The sequence below is a fragment of the Taudactylus pleione genome, unplaced genomic scaffold (assembly GCF_031769625.1).
Source record: "Taudactylus pleione unplaced genomic scaffold, aTauple2 ptg000547l, whole genome shotgun sequence".
NCBI classification, from domain to species: Eukaryota; Metazoa; Chordata; class Amphibia; order Anura; family Myobatrachidae; genus Taudactylus; species Taudactylus pleione.
In genome coordinates, this window is record NW_028284949.1 from 2,799,866 (window position 1) to 2,820,984 (window position 21,119).

Consider the following 21,119-nt stretch of genomic DNA (forward strand, 5'->3'; position numbering starts at 1 on the left):
GCTGCCGTTTGTGGGCGTGGAGGGGGGCGGCGATGCCGTTGGGGGAGAAGGGAAGAGGCCAGGATCTCCGTCGGCCGACGGAGATTTCCTGGCCTCTTCCTCTCAACTGCGGCGGCTGATGTTACGCAGATTATCTGATGCTGCGTTGGACAACGCAGCTCGGATAAGTAATGCACAGGAGGCGTGATGCCTCCTGCTGCGTTACCATATCTGCAAGGATCGCAATTGCAAAGCTGCATGTCATATATCTATAGCCTGCGTGCATACATCATATATCTATAGCCTGCGTGCATACATCATATATCTATAGCCTGCGTGCAGCTTTGTTATTGCAATCCTTGCTGAATCAGGCCCGTTGTTACAGCAGCAAAATGTGGCACCCATTCCATATTAACATTTTAAGAGTACACTTGAAGGCCTTGAGGCTGTATGAAAGTCTAACGTTATGAGGGCATTCTAGAGGTTAGGAGTAGCCCGGGAGAAGTCCTGAATGCGAGAGTGAGAAGTGGTGATCATGGAGGAGCTCAAACAGGAGGCGGCAAATGTTAGCGGATAGAAGAGGGCAGGAGGAAGTGTGTGAGGAAATAAGATTGGAGATGTAGGGAGGAGAGGTGAGTTTTGTAGATGAGAGTGAGGAGTTTGAAGTTAATTCTGAGTGGTATAGGGAGCAATTGGACTGACTCGCAGAGAGTAGAGTGATGAGAGGAAAAAAAAAACAAAGAGTCTGGCAGCAGAATTGAGAATAAACATGACAGGGCAAGGCAGGAGTTAGGAAGGACTCAGAGGAGCAGATTACAGTAATCAAGGTGGGAAATTATGTGGGCATGAATTTAGAGTTTTAGTAGCCTCCAGGATAAGGAAGGGCTGATTCTGGACATTTTATGGAGGTAGAAATAGTAGAACTGTGAAATTTACTTTATGTGGAAAGAAAAGTAAAGAGTAGAGTCAAGGTTGGCACTTAGACATCGAACTTGGTGGAAGGAGGAGAGTGAGAAATTGTCAACAGAAAGGTAGAGGGTTAGAGGGTGTATAAAAGGGGCCTTGTCTGTGGGAAAAACCATTAGTTCACTTTTAGAAATATTGAGTTTCAGGAAGCGTTGTGCCATCCAGGATGAGATGACTGACGGGCAGGAAATAACACGGGAGAGAGGTAAATTTGGATGTAATCTGCAAAGTCTAAAGGAACTGATTAGCTCACTGAGGGAAGATGGTGTAGAGTGACAAGAAGAGAGGGCCTACATCATAACTTTGTTGGATGTCAATAGAAAAAGAAAGTGTAGGGGAGGCGGGTGAAGAAACGGAGAAGGACCAGTTGGATAAGTAGAAGGAGAACCAGGAGGTGGGAACAGTGTCGCAAAGCCCAATGGAGTGGAAAGTTTGGAGGAAAAAGGAGTGGTCAACTGAGTCAAATGCTGTGAGGTTAAAAAGTGTAAGAATAGAGAACTGGCCTTTGAGTTTGGACATTAGGTCATTGGTGACCTTAAGGAGGGCAGTATTTGTAGAATGAAGAGTCTGAAAGTGAGATTAAAGGGCGTCTAGAAAGGAGTGGTACGAGAGAAAGGAAGTGAGGTTGTAAACCACCTTCTCTAAGGAGCTTAAAGACATGGGGAAGAAGTAAAATGGGGTGGTAGTTAGCAATGATGAAGAGGTCACAAGGAGTTTCTTAAGAATGGGGGAGGCTTCAATAAAAAAGGAGGTTTAAAAAAAATAATAATGGGGGAGGCCAGGACATGCTTGAAGGGTGAAGTGAAGGTGCCAGAGGAGAAGCATGAGTTGACTAGATGAATAAGTGAAAGCATGAGTCAGGGGGGAGGGATTGGAGGAGGTTGGAGGGAACGGGGTCAAGGAGGCATGTGGATATTGGAAAGGAGAACAAAGACATCATCAGCAGAAACTGGGGTAAAGGAATACAAGGTTGGTAGACCCTGTAGTGAGAGAGGTGGGGCCTGAAGTGATAATATGTCATGATGAATGGATTCTATATTATGACGATAAGACTGTGGATTGTCACAAATCAAGCCAAGGTCTGGTACACAATGAGGTCTTGGAAACTCCGCAAGGGATAAACACAGAAAGAGGTCACGAAACAAGCCTGAAGATATAGAAAAATGCTGTGAACAAAGGGGTCAGAGCTAGGTATTGAGCTTATTACTTGCAGAAGACAAACAAGAATTTAAATGAAGAAGCTGGTTTGTATTGGCTGCCCCACTGTGATGTCAACAGTTACAAATTGTATTAATGGTGGTGCCTCATACCCTCATGGATTTGTACCTACTCCCTGTCATCTTCTGATTTATGTCGGTGCTACTGTTCCTTCATTTGTACTTTTACTCACACCCGGTGGAGATTTTTTAGAGCAACGAAATTCTGCGCAGAGGTCAAGGAGCCTATACTGACAATAGCATCCCTCTCACGCCAGTATACTTTATATTCTGCTGGGGTTAGTGTAGCCATCTAAGCACAAGTTATTAGCGCTGCCCGCCAATCCCTGATGAGCATGTGTGCCCCTCCCGTTCTAATACATGGATGGGACCTGCAAACCCTCTCTTCTCCTTATTCCCTGTGTTCATTTTAGTCTTTGTAAATGTCTTCTTATCTGCATCATTCCTCTGCTGGTACTATGGGCATCAACTGGACTTCTATAAACCTGTACTTTAGGAAATATACCCCCAACTCTCTTCACCAAAGAAGTCCTCCAGCTGCACAAACTTCCCTTGGAGATTGCCTCGGATCAAGGGTTTCAGTTCACGGCGACGTTTTTTAAGAACCTTCTGCAAGCTGAACCAGCTGAATGGAGCGATGGAGAGTGCTAACCAATTCCTTATGCAGTTTCCAGGGTGCTCTGTCTCGGGTGCCAATTTGCAGGGCCAGTATTTCTAGTGGTAAATAAAGTATCCATCTACCACACATAAAATGCTCTCAATGTAACAGTTACCACCTTCTTTCAGGACCTACCTGGTGTATACCATCTCCCTTCCGAATCCAGTGGTGAATGATCAACATAGGCCCTGATTCAGACCCACTCGCAAGCGCTTGTCCGCTCGCAAGTGGGTCGATTGTCTGCACTGAGCATGCGCACGACGGAGGGAGCTCCGTCGTGCACATGCGCCAGACGCGACGAGCGAAAGAAAGTCCTTCGCTCGTTGTGTCTGATCAAAGGGGGCGTGCTGTCGATGTTGATTGACAGCACACCCCCTTTGGTGGGTGTGCCGGGGGCGTGCCTCCCTGACGGGGGCGTTCCCAAGGGAACGCCTCCCGTCAGAAGCCGGCCCACTGACATCACTAGTGATGTCAGTGGGAGTGATTTTGGCTCTGATAGAGCCAAAATCACTCCGGGCCTTGCGGTTGAAAACCTCAACCGCAGGCTCCGGCTCGCAGTTTCGATGGTCGCGATGGTCAAGACCATCGTGGCCATCAAACTGCACGCTCCTATAGGCTGTGGGTGGTGACCCACAGCTATACGAGCGTCCAGGGGGATGCTCCATTTTTATGGAGGGCCGCCCTCATTCAGAGCGTGCGCTCTGCTCAGAGTGTACGGCTCTGAATGAGGGCCATAGTTCTGTAGTCTCCCTAAACTAACCCTGTCCACACTAAAACCTCTGTACTGAAATGTATGAGATACACCAGAAAGTGTGGGGAGGAGACTGGTCAGATCTTTGGGTTGGTAACACACAGTGACATGATGTGAGGGGGAGAGCAGGAGTCTAATAGGGGCTGAGGGTGTAGGATAAGACATTGCTGTAGTGACAGAGGAGGGTGTAGGATAAGAGATGGCTGTAGTGACAGAAGAAGGTGTGGGATAAGAGATTGCTGTAGTGACAGAGGAGGGTGTAGGATAAGAGATTGCTGTAGTGACAGAGGAGGGTGTAGGATAAGAGATGGCTGTAGTGACAGAGGAGTGTGTAGTATAAGAGATTGCTGTAGTGACAGAGGAGGGTGTAGGATAAGAGATGGCTGTAGTGACAGAGGAGGGTGTAGTATAAGAGAGTGCTGTAGTGACAGAGGAGTGTGTAGGATAAGAGATGGCTGTAGTGACAGAGGAGGGTGTAGTATAAGAGAGTGCTGTAGTGACAGAGGAGTGTGTAGGATAAGAGATGGCTGTAGTGACAGAGGAGGGTGTAGGATAAGAGATGGCTGTAGTGACAGAGGAGGGTGTAGGATAAGAGATTGCTGTAGTGACAGAGGAGGGTGTAGGATAAGAGATGGCTGTAGTGACAGAGGAGGGTGTAGGATAAGAGATTGCTGTAGTGACAGAGGAGGGTGTAGGATAAGAGATGGCTGTAGTGACAGAGGAGGGTGTAGGATAAGAGATGGCTGTAGTGACAGAGGAGTGTGTAGGATAAGAGATGGCTGTAGTGACAGAGGAGGGTGTAGGATAAGAGATGGCTGTAGTGACAGAGGAGTGTGTAGGATAAGAGATGGCTGTAGTGACAGAGGAGTGTGTAGGATAAGAGATGGCTGTAGTGACAGAGGAGGGTGTAGGATAAGAGATGGCTGTAGTGACAGAGGAGTGTGTAGGATAAGTGATTGCTGTAGTGACAGAGGAGGGTGTAGGATAAGAGATGGCTGTAGTGACAGAGGAGGGTGTAGGATAAGAGATGGCTGTAGTGACAGAGGAGTGTGTAGGATAAGAGATGGCTGTAGTGACAGAGGAGGGTGTAGGATAAGAGATTGCTGTAGTGACAGAGGAGGGTGTAGGATAAGAGATTGCTGTAGTGACAGAGGAGGGTGTAGGATAAGAGATGGCTGTAGTGACAGAGGAGGGTGTAGGATAAGAGATTGCTGTAGTGACAGAGGAGGGTGTAGGATAAGAGATTGCTGTAGTAGTGACAGAGGAGGGTGTAGGATAAGAGATGGCTGTAGTGACAGAACAAGGAGAATATGTTAGTCTGTCTGTACTTAGTAATCATTACTCACCTGTGCTGATATCAGTAGGGATTTCCTCCTCCTTACAGAGCTGGTCATCACCCTCGTATGTCTCTTCTTCTCCCTCTATATTCTCTACTTTAATAACAATCAGGTCTTCACACTAGAACAATTAAGATGACAATTTAAGTATAATTCCATCCAAAACTTACAAAAGGTGAGCTCAATAACATAACTAAATCCCTGATCCTCTTGCAACACCTGTAATGGAGAAAGCAGGAAATCCTCTCTCCGGCTCAGGTCAGGCATTTCCTGACACTGTTGCTGTATTGTGAAGTTTTAAAAAAGGCTCAATCCAAGCAGGAAGGATGCGGAGACATTGATAGACCAAACTGGTTATGTGATTGGGAGGCAGCAGGCTAGTAGGATATGGCTATTTTATTGATCTCCCCTAATGCCACCAAAAAGTTAATTTGCAGCTCCACAATGAGTTATTCTGCAATACTAATATTTAGTTCAATTAATTATATAGTGTAGAGTCACTTTTTGGTATTTAGCAAGACCCTTAATTCCATGTACCTCATAATCTTCTGGGAAACTGTCATTCTCATCTGAGGAGTCCTGTGAATAAAGAGAACTAGAACTCCTGTCTGGGGAATTCCTGTTACTGGCCCCATCTGTAGGAGACACACAGTGACCGAATACATTATTTATATGTGACTATCAGATGATGTGTATATAAGTTTCCCCATAGCTGCTCTCTCCATTATAATAAATGACAGTCTCATCTTACCCAGTGATGTGAGGGGCCGGTGATTCTCCATCATCACGTCCTTGTACAGACCCCTGTGTTCCTCTATATACTCCCACTCCTCCATGGAGAAATAGACAGTGACATCCTGACACCTTATAGGAACCTGACACACACAATGATACAGTCATCACCCAGACACATCCCCTGGTGTTACTGTATAATGTCCCATTCCCAGCAGTCACCTCTCCAGTCATCACCCAGACACATCCCCTGGTGTTACTGTATAATGTCCCATTCCCAGCAGTCACCTCTCCAGTCAGCAGCTGAATGATCTTGTTGGTGAGTTCCAGGATCTTCTGGTCATTGTGTCTCTCATGTCTCAGTGAGTGAGGTGGAGGCACCGTGATGGGGCTCTGGGTCCTGTTCAGTCCTCCTGACACATGGGGACGGCTGCTGGGTGTTACACGCTCACCGGATGTCTTTGTTACTACTGTGCAATCCTACATGTAGATACAAGATAATAAATATCACTAGCCTATGTAAATATGATTTTTTTTTTTACAATACTGCAACCTACCAATAATACTGTGATATTTCCAGACTCCCTCACCTCCCCAGTCATGTCCCTGTGTTAGTAATAGAGATAATAGTGATGTCACTGTGACACTCCCAGACTCCCTCACCTCCCCAGTCAGGTCTCTGTGTTAATAATAGAGATAATAGTGATGTCACTGTGACACTCCCAGACCCCCTCACCTCCCCAGTCAGGTCCCTGTGTTAGTACTAGAGATAAGAGTGATGTCACTGTGACACTCCCAGACTCCCTCACCTCCCCAGTCAGGTCCCTGTGTTAGTAATAGAGATAATAGTGATGTCACTGTGACACTCCCAGACTCCCTCACCTCCCCAGTCAGGTCCCTGTGTTAGTAATAGAGATCAGAGTGATGTAACTGTGACTTTCCCAGACTCCCTCACATCCCCAGTCAGGTCCCTGTGTTAGTAATAGAGATAATAATGGTGCCACTGTGACACTCCCAGACTCCCTCACCTCCCCAGTCAGGTCCCTGTGTTAGTAATAGAGATAAGAGTGATGTAACTGTGACATTCCCAGACTCCCTCACCTCCCCAGTCAGGTCCCTGTGTTAGTAATAGAGATAATAATGATGTCACTGTGACACTCCAAGACTCCCTCACCTCCCCAGTCATGTCCCTGTGTTAGTAATAGAGATCAGAGTGATGTCACTGTGACACTCCAAGACTCCCTCACCTCTCCAGTCAGGTCCCTGTGTTAGTAATAGAGATAATAGTGATGTCAGTGTGACACTCCCAGACTCCCTCACCTCCCCAGTCAGGTCCCTGTGTTAGTAATAGAGATAAGAGTGCTGTCACTGTGACACTCCCAGACTCCCTCACCTCCCCAGTCAGGTCCCTGTGTTAGTAATAGAGATAATAGTGATGTCACTGTGACACTCCCAGACTCCCTCACCTCCCCAGTCAGGTCCCTGTGTTAGTAATAGAGAAGTCACTGTGACACTCCCAGACTCCCTCACCTCCCCAGTCAGGTCCCTGTGTTAGTAATAGAGATAATAATGATGTTACTGTGACACTTCCAGACTCCCTCACCTCCCCAGTCAGGAGCCTGTGTTAGTAATAGAGATAATAATGATGTCACTGTAACACTCCCAGACTCCCTCACCTCTCCAGTCAGGTCCCTGTGTTAGTAATAGAGATAAGAGTGATGTAACTGTGACATTCCCAGACTCCCTCACCTCCCCAGTCAGGTCCCTGTGTTAGTAATAGAGATAACAATGATGTCACTGTGACACTCCCAGACTCCATCACTTCCCCAGTCATGTCCCTGTGTTAGTAATAGAGATAATAGTGATGTCACTGTGACACTTCCAGACTCCCTCACCTCCCCAGTCAGGTCCCTGTGTTAGTAATAGAGATAATAGTGATGTCACTGTGACACTCCCAGACTCCCTCATCTCCCCAGTCAGGTCCCTGTGTTAGTAATAGAGATAATAGTGATGTCACTGTGACACTCCCAGACTCCCTCACCTCCGCAGTCAGGTCCCTGTGTTAGTAATAGAGATAATAGTGATGTCACTGTGACACTTCCAGACTCCCTCACCTCCCCAGTCAGGTCCCTGTGTTAGTAATAGAGATAATAGTGATGTCAGTGTGACACTCCCAGACTCCCTCACCTCCCCAGTCATGTCCCTGTGTTAGTAATAGAGATAATAGTGATGTCACTGTGACACTACCAGACTCCCTCACCTCCCCAGTCAGGTCCCTGTGTTAGTAATAGAGATAATAATGATGTCACTGTGACACTCCCAGACTCCATCACTTCCCCAGTCATGTCCCTGTGTTAGTAATAGAGATAATAGTGATGTCACTGTGACACTCCCAGACCCCCTCACCTCCCCAGTCAGGTCCCTGTGTTAGTAATAGAGATAATAATGATGTCACTGTGACACTCCCAGACTCCCTCACCTCCCCAGTCAGGTCCCTGTGTTAGTAATAGAGATAATAATGATGTCACTGTGACACTCCCAGACTCCCTCACCTCCTCAGTCATGTCCCTGTGTTAGTAATAGAGATCAGAGTGATGTCACTGTGACACTCCCAGACTCCCTCACCTCTCCAGTCAGGTCCCTGTGTTAGTAATAGAGATAAGAGTGATGTAACTGTGACATTCCCAGACTCCATCACCTCCCCAGTCAGGTCCCTGTGTTAGTAATAGAGATAACAATGATGTCACTGTGACACTCCCAGACTCCCTCACCTCCCCAGTCAGGTCCCTGTGTTAGTAATAGAGATAATAATGATGTCACTGTGGCACTCCCGGACTCCCTCACCTCCCCATTCAGGTCCCTGTGTTAGTAATAGATAATAGTGAAGTCACTGTGACACTCCCAGACTCCCTCACCTCCCCAGTAAGGTCCCTGTGTTAGTAATAGAGATAAGAGTGATGTCACTGTGACACTCCCAGACTCCCTCACCTCCCCAGTCATGTCCCTGTGTTAGTAATAGAGATAATAGTGATGTCAGTGTGACACTCCCAGACTCCCTCACCTCCCCAGTCATGTCCCTGTGTTAGTAATAGAGATAATAGTGATGTCACTGTGACACTACCAGACTCCCTCACCTCCCCAGTCAGGTCCCTGTGTTAGTAATAGAGATAATAATGATGTCACTGTGACACTCCCAGACTCCCTCATCTCCCCAGTCAGGTCCCTGTGTTAGTAATAGAGATAATAGTGATGTCACTGTGACACTCCCAGACTCCCTCACCTCCGCAGTCAGGTCCCTGTGTTAGTAATAGAGATAATAGTGATGTCACTGTGACACTTCCAGACTCCCTCACCTCCCCAGTCAGGTCCCTGTGTTAGTAATAGAGATAAGAGTGATGTAACTGTGACATTCCCAGACTCCCTCACCTCCCCATTCAGGTCCCTGTGTTAGTAATAGATAATAGTGAAGTCACTGTGACACTTCCAGACTCCCTCACCTCCCCAGTCAGGTCCCTGTGTTAGTAATAGAGATAATAGTGATGTCACTGTGACACTCCCAGACTCCCTCACCTCCCCAGTCAGGTCCTGTGTTAGTAATAGAGATAATAGTGATGTCACTGTGATATTTCCAGACTCCCTCACCTCCCCAGTCAGCATGTAGATGATCTCCAGAGTGAGGCTTAACATCCTCTCAGTCAAGTGATTCCTGTCCTTGTACATCCTGAGGACTCTAAGAATTGGTTCTAGCTAGAGTGGGGGGTGGCCGAGTTTGAGGTGACCTCTGTAGGTACAAATAAAAAACTGTAATCTATGGACATCCAGAGTTTATGGTTTGGCACGTGACAGTGGTCGAAAAGATTTTGCCTTCTATCAATAATTAAGTACCCTGGAGTATCTATAACCTTGATGCTGAGATCCAATAAGCTCGGGTTATACGGACACTCACATTTAAAAACTGTGCCGCAGCAATAATGCACTAGCTTCATGCATCAAATGTGAGTATATTCATGTTTGGGTATCGTGAATAGGATTTAACCAGGGAAAAAACTTCCACCCACACCTACAGCCTGCCAATGTACAAGGCCCTGACTTGCTTGCTACCACCATGAGACAGATAGAGAACCTCTTTTTTAAAGTGGATACTGCTATCTTATGGTGGCAGCACGCCGTGTGATGATTGCTGTGTGCCGCGGATGAAGGACAGATACCATTTCTACATACATGAAAAACAATTGCAGAATTTCCACAACCATATCTCTAACTCTTACAGAATCTCCTAGATGGACAGCAGTAACAATAATTATGGAGCAGAGATATCTCTTCGCATCTCATGGAGGGAGAGATGTACCAAGCCTTGGAGAGATAAAAGTGGAGAAGTTGCCCAAAGCAACCAATCAGCTTCTAAAGCTGGGTACACACTTGTCCAATCTTTGGGAGATCCGACTCCCGACCGACAGGTCTACCCGACATTGGACAAGTGTGTACCCGACGCCGACCCTTCCGCAGACCCGATCCTGGTCGCCTGTCGGGTGTCCTGGTTTTTAAACATGCTTAAAAACTAGGAGACCCGACCGCCGACCAATGTTGTAGTGTGTAGGCTGCGGAGACCTGAGCTGGCGACCGATCTCCAGTCCCGGCAGACAAACACACCAACAGCGTGGCGGCGGTGCAGGATCCCGCACCGTCCACCACTGCTGCGGGAATGGCGGCGGTGGTGGCGGCAGCCAGACGTGGCGGCCATGGCGGTGGTGGCGTGGGAGGCAACAGCGGGATGATGCGGGAGGAAGCTTACCTTGCCGGTGACGGCGTGCCTTCCTATTTTAAAAAGTACATTACGGCGCTATTTTTTAAAAATTGCCGCATCATCGCCTCGCCTCTTTATGTTGGCTTGTATAAGCCAGCATGAGGGAGCGGGTGTCAGTCCGACGGTGAAGGAGGAGCGAAAAAGAGCCCCTAAAGATTGAGACGCTTTGGAAGTCCAGGATGGGGGCGGCGGACATGAAAAAGAGCTTAAAGGCCGCCCCCCCACCCCCCGGGTGAAGATGAAGCAAAATAAATTAAGACATTCAGTTTTGTGTTTTTATTTTAATATTTCTTTTACAGGGGTACTATAGGTACCAGCAGGCCCTTAATGCCCCGCCTGCTGGTAATTGTGGTTCTCCAAATACTAGCATGCAGGGGAGGCTTGCTGGGACCTGTAGTACCACCTGTAAAAGACAATATTACACTTTTAATAATGGACTATCAACTCGGCACCTACAGCCCAGGGCTGCCAGGGATAGCCCTTGGCTTCAGCCCTGGCTTTGGGTGCCATGGAGAGGGGGATCCCTTTATTGGGGGGGGGTCCCCACTTCCCCAGGAATCCCCAGCCTGGGCTGACTAGTAAGGGGGGATGAATGCTTTGGCTGTTGATCCCCGTCAAGTGTGTCCCCTGGCTGTGGCATTACCCTCCTGCTAGTGGAGCCCGATGCTAGTTCTGAAAATACGGGGGTCCCCTACTTGTTTTGTTCCTCATACTTTTTAGAACCAGTGCCAGCTCCAAGAGCCTAGTGCTGGTTCATTAAATATGAGGGACCCCTACATGTTTTGTTCCCTGTATTTTTTTAACCAGGGCCAGCTCCAAGAGCCTGGGGTTGGTTATGCCTCTGTGGGGGGAACCCCAAAGCCATTGTATTTGGTTTTATGTGGAAACCTGAAATCCTGTCCCGTTCCAATTATCAGGTTAGTAATTCCCAACCTTCCTCATTGGAGGTCTGCTGAAAAATTGGACAGGTGAGTAGCGAGGACTGGGTGTAGAATCTGCGGACAGGTCTGCAGTAGGATTGGATAAGTGTGTACCCAGCTTTAAAGTTATTGGTCTGACACAGTCTTTGAAATGACAGTTAGCAGATGATTAGTTGCTTTTGGCAACATCTTCACTCAATCTCTCTCCAAGGCTTGATACATCTACCCCAGAATAAGATAACTAGAGTGATGGCTAAATGGCTTAAAGCTGTCTAGAAATCATACATAGCAATGTAATTTATGTATATAGCAGGTCATGTATATAGGCAGTATTGGGCCAAGCTCAGTTTTCCACAAGCATATTATATATAGTGAATAATAGTGACTACATCTACTACTCTGCATGTCTAAAACCGAACTCAATGTATTCCCTCCATCCATGATGCCCTTACCTCCGCTCTCTATCTGTTGAGAGCACCTATCTCTTCTCTGTTCCGCTGCCTGGGTGTCATCCTCGATTTCACTCCATCTCATAATCTTTCTGCTTCCACCTTCACCTTCACAAAATCACCAGAATCAGACCCTTTCTTATTATGGCCCCAACCAAAACTCTTGTCCATGCACTTATCATTTCCCATCTGGACTACTGTAACCTCCTCCTCTCTGGCCTTTCTCGCATTCTCCTTTCCCACTTAAATCTATCCTAACGCTGCTGCCCGTCTCATTTACCTGTCCCACCACCCCGTGTCGGCCTCCCCACTCTGCAAACTGCTTCAATGGCTCCCCATCCAGTGCTGCATACAGTTTACTCCCTACTCTCGCATATGAAGCCTTCAGCCTGTAAGCTCCACCACCGACCACCGCCTCAGCTCCACACTGGTGACCACATCCAAGATTTCTGTTGTGCTGTCCGTCTACTCTGGAAGCACTTCCCACCACTCTCAGACTTCCATTCAGTCTCCGTACCTTCAGACAGGCCCTTAGAAATCACTTCTTCATAAAACCCTCCTCATATTGCATCACTCTGACCATCTACCCTCTCTCCCAGGTCACCTTTCTAGTTAGACCAATCCCACCTAGACTGCAAGCCCTCGCGGGCAGGGCAATCTGTCCTCATTGGACCAGATGTAACAGCCTGCGGGCTGCGGACAGTGCTTGTCCTGTCCTCCTAGCACTGTCCCACTCCTCAGTGCCCTCTGTCCCCATCACCCTTTCCCAACCAGTGACTCTGATCCTGCCTGAGAGCTTTTTTGTTTACTACTCACTCTCTTGATTGTTGACCCATTATTGCTATAACTGCAAGCCATAGTGCTCTACCCTACCTTTCCCCCGATCCCTTCACCCTGCCTTTAGTTATATCATTGCGTTTATTGTTATCCTAAGTATTCATGTATACTGTGTATTGTATCGCTATATGGTGCTGCATACACCTTGTGCTGCCCTATTAATACAAATTATAATAATAATAATAATACTTCTACATATCATGAAAGTGACTATATGTATAAATCATAAACTTCATATACTAAACGTCAGTGACTAAAATATAATGTAAATATGGAATAACTATATTGCTATACATACAGTGAATGGCACTGATTAGATCAATTATAAACTGCATTTACTAAATAAGAATTGCTATATTGAAATTCTGCATAAGTGATATTATATACTGAATTATAGTGAATGTATACATTTACTATGTACAATACTTTATATAAGGTACTTGCTATTCACTACATACAATATATTAAACACTGAAGGGACAGTGATTATATCTATATTATAAATACTGTCTACAGTCAATGCCAGTACCGTGACAGTATCTATGTATTACACACTGTATATAGTGAGTGACAGGGACTATACTGTATATTAATATTACACACTGTATATAGTGAGTGACAGGGACTATATATTACACTCTGTCTATTGTGAATGACAGGGACTATATATTACACACTGTATATAGTGAGTGACAGTGACTATATATTACACACTGTATATAGTGAGTGACAGTGACTATATATTACACACTGTATATAGTAAGTGATATTACCTATATATTACATACTGTATATAGTGAGTGACAGTACCTATATATTACACGCTGTATATAGTGACAGTGACTGTACCTATATATTACACACTGTATATCGTAAGTGACAGTACCTTTATATTACACACTGTATATAGTGAGTTACAGTACCTATATATTACACACTGTATGTAGTAAGTGGCAGTGACTGTACCTATATATTACACACTGTATATAGTAAGTGGCAGTGACTGTACCTATATATTACACACTGAATATAGTGAGTGACATTACCTATATATTACACACTGAATATAGTGAGTGACATTACCTATATATTACACACTGTATATATTGAGTGACTGTACCTATATATTACACACTGTATATAGTGGGTGACAGTACCTATATATTACACACTGTATATAGTGAGTTACAGTACCTATATATTACACACTGTATATAGTAAGTGGCAGTGACTGTACCTATATATTACACACTGTATATAGTGAGTGACATTACCTATATATTACACACTGTATATAGTGACTGTACCTATATATTACACACTGTCTATAGTGAGTGACAGTACCTATATATTACACACTGTATATAGTAAGTGACAGTACCTATATATCACACACTGTATATAGTGAGTGACAGCACCTATATATCACACACTGTAGTGAGTGACAGCACCTATATATCACACACTGTAGTGAGTGACTGTACCTATATATTACACACTGTATATAGTGAGTGACAGTACCTATATATTACACACTGTATACAGTGAGTGACAGCACCTATATATCACACACTGTAGTGAGTGACAGCACCTATATATCACACACTGTATATAGTGACTGTACCTATATATTACACACTGTATATAGTGAGTGACAGTACCTATATATTACACACTGTATATAGTGACTGTACCTATATATTACACACTGTATATAGTGACTGCACCTATATATCACACACTATAGAGTGAGTGACAGTGACTGTACCTATATATCACACACTATATAGTGAGTGACAGTGACTGTACCTATATATTACACACTGTATATAGTGAGTGGCAGTGACTGTACCTATATATTACACTGTATATAGTGACAGTACCATATATTACACTGTATATAGTGACTGTATCTATATACCACACACTTTATATAATGACTATCTATATATTACACTGTATATAGTGTATAACATAATGACCATATGAACATGATCTATACTATATGTAATGCACAATACCAGTAATTATAGCAACATAATATACACAGAACAAGAGTTACTATATCTATATATTATATACAAACATACTGTACATAGATGTAAGATACCTCTGTCTGGCTCTCAGAGTGAGACCCTGTCTGATGACGTCACTGCTAATGGCCGTGAAGTCGCATAGCATGGTGGGTAATGTAGTTCTATACCAATGCTCTCTGCTCGTCTCCTGTACTGCTGGTAACATGGCGTGACGTCACTGATTCTCAGACCCGCCCTCTATACACTGTAATCATAATGATCTAATTGTTCCGTTCAGGGATTACTGCACAGATTAACTCTTCCGGGACTGACTGTTACTAGTTATTAGGTGCTGGTATATGTTATGTCATATCCTGACGCTGCTGCTGCTATAGTATTACCATATATCAGTGCATACGTTTACTATCACTGGCAGCTAGTATTATGGTTATGGTTAGGTATTATGGTTATGGTTAGGTATTATGGTTAGGTTCTTTCTATATGTGATGAACTCCTGATATATTTATGTAATTATTGTGTCATTTTACTCTCGGGAGTTTTTATCTCATATACTTTTGTGTTTTGTTTTTTTTTGTTTTTTATATAAATTTTTTTTATTAAATTGAATTCCTATATTTGTGTTTTATATAATATTTTATTACATGTAATTACTATATTTGTGATTTATGTAATTACTATATACCTGTACATGACAACAGCTTTTCTTTTGGCAGCTGGACGTATGTGACTGCAGACCTGCCCTTACAGCTCAAATTCAATACAATCCTTTGCTCTTGCCCGTCTCTTATAGCTGACCGTTCATCTCCCAGATGCCCAGTGCACCACGTATTCATCAACCAACCTGAAATCAATTGGCTGAAACAACCGTTCATAATAATGATCCCTGTGCCTATTTGGAGACCTCCAGGTTTTGATTTGAGACCCACCCATCCCTTCTGTGGATGACATCCATTGCCTGCTCTTCTTCTGGGCCTATAGCAACAGCACATTCCTAAGGGCTGTCCTGTATTTAGACACAGCGTAGGGTTTGCTCTTCAGTTTCCACTTTCCGCCCTCGCACTGTGAGCTTTTGCCTCCACGTATAGCCATTACGACTGATATAGCCATAGCCTCCTGGAAACAGACTGTCACGGAATTGAGCTGCCTCTGCAACACATTCTTCCTACCTACCTCCTTTACTCACTGGGCTGTAGTCTCATTCCAGTCCATTAAAAGGGCTCCACAGCCTGATGAGTAGTGACTTGGCTCATTGGTCTCTTCGATCACTAGGTGAAGGCCAAGATCATTATGGACTTAGGGCCTGATTCAGAGCCGTTCGCTATTTGCGGTCGTTCGTTCAAAAACAAGGGGTGGCTATTCAAATGATCCCTTCGCAAATTGCAGTCTGTTCCCACCTCTAAGTCTGAACGAGCGCGCAAAACATACGCTCGTTTATTTGATAAAAACGCCCCCTGGCCGCTCGCACCATACGTCATGTCCGCTATTTATTAGATTAATCGAGTACATCGTACAGCGTATGAACTGCTCGCTATTCTTGTGGTTGGTTTTTGCTACCACAATTTTGCGAGCAGTTCTGGCTATAAAATAACCCAGTGACGTGGTCAATGACGCTGCTGTTTTAAATATGCACACCCATAAAACGCCCGTTTTGACCTTTAAGCACGCCTGCGATCGGATCTCCACTCCCCGTTTTCAAGCACCTTCCTTTGTTACCACCCACATACGCCTCTTTCTGTCACTCAAATTAGCAGGCATTCGCTATTTTGCGAGCACATGAATTTCGGCCGCACTGACTGGTTCGCGCATGCGTATAACGATCCATACGCATGCGCAGTTGGGCAAACATCGCTCAGAGCGAACGAGCTGCCGCTTACGAGTGGCTCTGAATCAGGCCCTTATTCCATTACCATTCTTCAACTTTGCTGAGCATCTGTAAGCCCTTGTTCCCAAGTAATTGTGGACCTCAGCCTCTACTTGGCATATCACTGTATTGCATCAATTTCTGTGGTCAGTCCGATTGCCATACTATTTTATCGCTATACTTCCTACCTTCGCCTCCTTATTTGCCCTCCATGTACCATCCATTTGGAGACCCTGAAGAATCCTCTAATCTTATGGCATTCTAATATGGATTTTCAAGTTACTTCTCACCATTTGCTTGTCACACTCTATTGTTCATCCCTGGTTTGCTTGCATATAGTACTCCAAAATTGCTTTGTAGATCTCTGCCAGACCAATGACTCTGACCCCCAGTTTGTGTCTTCAAGCCCCCCCAGATCAGCCTACTGTTAGAGATAACTACACCAAAACAGGAACGCTCACCAATGGAGCAAACCCACCACCCTCTAGTATTGAGCAAGTCACACCTGGCACTGTCCCCTACTGAGGAAGATGTGGATGATCCTATTACATCAACGATCTTAACAAATTACATTTCTACTGACATTAAATGCTTTATGAGTGAATTCAGACAGTAGTTTCATGACCTGGGTGACCACGCAGGACACCTGCAATGCAAGATGTGGGAACTGATGGACTCCCACAATGACCTAATCGCTTCTAACGACTCATCACAGGCTGAAATTGCAGCCACGCACAACAAGTTGGCAGACTCAGAGGACAGATCCCACAGGCGCAACATTACCAACCAAGGGTTGCGGAAACCATACACCACTCATCAGAATTCAATCAATTTGTCATTGATGTGTTCAGGGCCAGCGCTACCACTAGGCAAGCTTAGGCAGCTACCTAGGGGCGCCGGCAATGGAGGGTGCAGGGTGTGCAGTTGCTATGGGGCCCGGCGGCTTAAGGGGCCTGCCAGCACAGCGATCGCACCCCTGCACCTTCCATTTGCCGGGTACCCACTGAGATTGTGTTACCAGCGGGCGCCCGGCTCCTTCTCTTCCCCGCCCGGTGCCACCGGCAGCCGGAGGACGGAGTTCACTCCCGAGCTCCGGCTTCCTGGTCCCTCAGTACACTATAGGAGTGACGTCACTCCCATAGTTCCGAGGAGCTGGCGCTGTGGACGGACAGCAGCAGTCACTGGAGGGGGGTTTGAATGTAAGTCAGGTTTTTTTGTGTGGGGGGGGGCTTACTACAGGGGGCACTGCAGGGGCCTTACTACTGGGGGCATCATATGGGGGCACTATTGGGAGCACTACAACTTCGGGCACTACAGGGGCCCTTACTACTGGAGGCACTTCAAAGGGCATTACTACTGGGGGCACTGCAGGGAGCATTTTACTACTTGGGGCACTACAAGGGCATTACTACTGGGGCACTGCAGAGAGCATTACTATTGGGGGCACTTCAAGGGCATTACAACTGGGGGCACTGCAGGGAGCATTTTACTACTTGGGGCACTACAGGGGCCATTACTACTGGAGGCACTTCAAGGGGCATTACTACTGGGGGCACTGCAGGGAGCATTTTACTAGTTGGGGCACTACAAGGGCATTACTACTGGGGCACTGCAGAGAGCATTACTATTGGGGGCACTTCAAGGGCATTACAACTGGGGCACTACAAGGGCATTACTACTGGGGGCACTGCAGGGAGCATTAATTACTACTGGGGGAACTGCAGGGATCATTACTACTGGGGGCACTACTAGGGCAGTACAACTGGGGGTACTGCAGGGGGAATCATCCCTTTAATTCGGGTCATGTGAATATTATTAGGGCGCTGTGTGTGTCTGTGAGCTGGGTGGAGGGTTTGGGGGAAAACGGGCAGCATTGTGAACCTGTGCCTAGGGCGCCCTAAAACCTTGCGCCGGCCCTGGATGTGTTCCAAAAGCTGTTCCTAGCCTCTCATCTGCGCAATTCCTCATTGATAGTATCCACCATCTCTCTAAGACCAGTAATGCCCTCAGGGGGCTCTTAGCGATATTCTCATGAAGATGCATTACTTGAATGTGAAAGTAAATGGACAAGGTTTATAAATATTGCTGCGGTAGCAGTCGTAAGACCCAAATTAGCAGCGGGGCGTCCGAGCCCAAAGGGTCGGTGCTGTTGCTGGCAGAGAGGATATTTGCTACTGTGCATGGGCGAAACGTTCCGAAACCCCTTTCTGCACATGTACCAACCCAGGTGCCCTATCCTGCTTACAATTGCGTATGGAATTGCCAACACTTGAGAAGGAGTTTACAATACCTGGGCATATCAGGGTGGAGACTGGGAGGTGACCTAAAGTGACCGCTAAAAAGGGTCCGATTCATGGGCGTGTTATGGGAGTGTCACAGGGGTGTCTGGGATCTCTGCTGTGTTCCCAATCACAAATCCATCGCTTCAGAGGCCATGTTTACTTGGGTATGAGGAGTTTAGCTAGAGTAGACCGCAAGCGATTGCAAATGTCGATGGTGCGTCCAATGTTACATTGATGTTAGAATGTTTACAATCTCTATCGCAAATGCACAACCCAGGAGCCTGAAAAGTGGGCGTCTCAACACTCATACACTTCATCGCACCGTGGCGCACAAAGGGAAGGCTGAGATTAGCATTTGCATATTCCTGCAGCCGTTACTGTGAGTGCGGCTGTATTACCAACCATCTCTGAGTCATTCCCACAATGCGCTCAATGCCCGGTGATCAAGCCTAATCTAGCGAAACGCGTGTCTGCGACGGACAGACAGATCGGGTTTGTGCATGGACCGGACCGTACGGCTATGATCCCGGACACAACCTATATGTGAAATACTGGTATTTATTTTTGTGTGCACATTTAACTTTCTCTTGACATGAATGCACAGATATTTCTGATTCCCTTATTGTGAGGTATCTCCTTTGTGGATATTTAGATAAAACCGTTTCCTATTGACAATCACTAGGTATATTTTAATACAGCACAATCATATATTTGAATTTATATTTTGCAATCTTATTCATAACCTAATTATGTCATTTTGGGTAATCCCTCTGTATTCAGTTTATTTTACTATACTACTTTAGTGGGACTCTCATTGGGATCCTAGAGAGAGATTTCCCCTGCGCTGGGTTAATTAACCTCTGGCGCGTTAGGCTCAAGGTTTTCCAACAGCGGATCTCGCCTTTTACTTCCTTCCATCACAGCTGAGACAATTGCAACGCACTCCCACCCACGGGATGGCTACAGGATGCCGACGCTCCGTATACCGGCGGTCAGAATCCCGACGCCGACATCCCGACAGTGTTAGAATACTGACACTTGTCGGTCAATATTCTAACCTTTCCCCCTAACTTGACCCTAACCTCTAACCCTCTAGCACTAACCCTGCCCCAACCCCGCTACCTACCTTCGGGATTCCGGTGGTCAGGATGCTGACACCAGGATTTTGACAGGTGTCCGTATTCCGGTATCGGCATTCTAAGTGCCGGCATCCCGATTGTCAGGATTTTTACCGTATCCTCTCACCCACTGTGTTCCCTGCACATGCACAAACAGGGGCAGAAGTGGACCACCGGCCATACAGCAGTGATTTATTTCCTTGAATCTATACCTGCTTTATGTCTTACTGCATTTGACTCAGTTATGTGTATGCAATTGACACATTTGTGGGGTTAGATGCATGCGATCTGTTTTTGATGATGTTATAATCTGACAGTGTTGGATGTCTGATAGTACATGTTCAAAAAGTAAATACCAAAAAGCCAGATGGGTGTGACAGTATGTGTATATGATTGACATAATTACTAGTTCAAAGCGCATGATACAAACAGCGGAGGGGTATACAGCTGAAACCAAGATGATGGGTAAAAGGATATACGTCATTTCATTTTAACAACTATATCATTGATGTCTTGGAGGGGTTCTCAACTATATGATCTAGAAGTTTATGGTTGGATGATTGATCACTAATCTCAATTTTGCATCTGGTGTATACAGTTCTGTATATTTTGACAATACATTTTTTCACACTTAGGGGGATATCCAATTAGCCCCGATATTTTTGGGGGGCCAAAAAATTTGGATTTTTTGCCGATAATCCCAGTTTCTCAACAAGTTGTTTCTTCACCATATCCTATTTGTTCAGACGTACAAATAGGATAATTCGCCAGAAAACACATAGGATCTGTGAAAACTTCACAGACCTATGTGTTTTCGTCATTGCACTAGCGAAAGAATGACACTTTTCCGGGCACATCAGGTCCTGAAAAAAAATCCCAGATAAGTGCAGGCGCTGGGCTGAACTTTGAGACTAATTGGATAGCCCTGGGGATCCATTAGCGCCTGAACTATGTTCGGGGCTAATCAGGGCTGGATTAAGGGCCACATGGGCCTGGGGCTGAAAATGGTCAAGGGTCTATACTGAGAAGGGGAGGAGCTGTAATCAGTGCTGTGTGGGATTGACCAGAACCAAGTGCAGGTGTACACCCCATACACTCTCAGCCCCACTGTCTCCCTAAATACATAAAAACAGAAAATTTCATAAATTTGTGAGAAAACTGGAAAAACTATT

At 45.6% G+C, this 21,119-nt stretch overlaps 1 protein-coding gene across 1 annotated transcript in view; it reads right to left on the reverse strand.

The window, feature by feature from the left end:
- The window catches only part of LOC148500771 (uncharacterized), a 97,344-nt gene that overhangs the window by 40,993 nt on the left and 35,232 nt on the right, over window positions 1-21,119 (reverse strand). The window lies entirely within an intron of this gene.